Source organism: Chinchilla lanigera, unplaced genomic scaffold (assembly GCF_000276665.1).
Source record: "Chinchilla lanigera isolate Chin_1 unplaced genomic scaffold, ChiLan1.0 scaffold00027, whole genome shotgun sequence".
Classification (NCBI taxonomy): Eukaryota; Metazoa; Chordata; class Mammalia; order Rodentia; family Chinchillidae; genus Chinchilla; species Chinchilla lanigera.
The window spans coordinates 12,819,164-12,820,740 of record NW_004955428.1 but is presented as its reverse complement, the minus strand read 5'-3'; the positions used below and the strand labels follow the sequence as shown (position 1 = coordinate 12,820,740).

General features: G+C 56.5%; 1 protein-coding gene across 8 annotated transcripts in view; it reads left to right on the top strand.

Moving 5' to 3' along the window:
- The window catches only part of Jade1 (jade family PHD finger 1), a 72,682-nt gene that overhangs the window by 14,570 nt on the left and 56,535 nt on the right, over positions 1-1,577 (top strand). The window contains exon 1 of one of the 8 annotated variants that reach the window (XM_005386727.1): positions 16-129. The exons of 2 other annotated variants lie outside the window; for them this stretch is intronic. The gene's annotated coding sequence lies outside the window, so the exon portion shown is untranslated. 5 more of the 8 variants (XM_005386725.2, XM_013515275.1, XM_005386724.2 and 2 more) reach the window with 5 other exon arrangements.

Sequence of the window (1,577 nt, the reverse complement as noted above, 5' to 3'; positions counted from 1 at the left end):
GCGGCGGCGGCGGCGGCGGCTGCAGGACGAGCCGAGAGGCTCAGCCATATTTGATGGTTTTGTTGCTCTGCTCGGGAGTTCTCGGGAGTAATTTAATGCCGAAGGTCGCTGCCTAGTGGAAATAATATAGTACGTCATTAATATGGCGCCAAAAGATTGGGTTCTCGATCTGTAGCGCGGAGGGCGGGAGGAGGGAGGCGGCAGCCGCCGAGCGCCGCGTTACTATCCCACCAGTAACTTGGGCATTGCCGGGGCGGGGGCCGGAGGAGGAGGAGAGGATGATTTTTGGATCCTGAGAATTGATCTGTGTTGGATCAGTAAGTTTCGTTATCATTATATTTTCCAGTTTTTTCGGGGGGGACTGAAGACTTAGAGCTTTTTTTTTCTTTTGAATTTGCGAAAAACATGCGGTTTCAGGTGAATCATCAATTCAACGCTTTCAGGAGCAGAAGCCCAGTTGAGTTCATAAAATTTGTTAAAAGCCAAAGTGCATTAGGCTGCATGAAAGTGGAACGCATAGTAGCAACTTGGTAGACAGATGGCAATGGCAGAACGCAGGTTCGCGTACTTATATGAATCCAGAGTGTGTGACCGTGTGTGTGTGTGTGTGTGTGTGTGTGTGTGTGTGTGGCAGGACTATATTTGTCCAAACATAGGTGTGAGTAGGTACATCTGTGTGTGGAGTGGCCGCAGCCCTGGCTCTTGTCACCGCGTCACCACATGTCCAAAATATTCATTGCATCAATTCAAGGGCAGTGAGCAGGGGGTGGAGGGACGGCTTGGCAGTTAGATTCTTCGAAAATGGGTTTCTAATGATCAGACCTTTTACTTATAGCGAGACGGTATAAAGTGTGAAACCCTTCATCGGTGAAACTGGGAAGTTGCCGTGGTAGAGCAAAGTACCGATTAATCATGAACTTAAAACGGATTGCAAATTGCAACCTTTGGCACCATCTGCGAATTGTGGGGGTGGGGTCTCTTGGCCTTGTTGCTGCCTTAAATGAACACGCAGTGTGCACCTCGGGACTGCAAGTTGCAAAGCCCTTCCCCGTGCACGTGTCTCGTGCCTGTGAGTGTGTGTTCGCGAGTTGGGGGCCGTTGTTCGGCGGCCAGCAGGCTTTCTGGGTTGCTCGGCGCTGCCTCGCAAATGCGGGAGAGGGATGGAATGTGGAATGCTGACCGGGGAACCGAATCCTGTCGGAACGGTCCCTTTCGCTGGAGAAATTCGATCCCTTCCACCTCCTTCCCGCTCCCCCGCCCGCCTTCGGGCAAGAGGCGGGGCCGAGGCCGCGGCTGCTGCTCAAAGTGGCGGAGCGCGGCGGCGGGAGGCAGGTGCACGGCACCGCCAGTGGGGGTGCCTCAACTTCCGCGGCGCTTAAATAGCGGCCTCGCTCCCCTCCCACCGGTAATAGGTGACCTGGCGGCCTAGGGCGGCGGGGAAGGGGCCGAGGAGCCGGGCGCGCGAGCCTCCGCGGCACGTGGGCAGGTGCTGGGTGGCCTCGGGGCCAACTTTTGGGGCCCGCCTCCCGCGCGAGCAGAGGCGGCCCCGCGCGGAAATGGGGTCGGGTGGCGGCCGC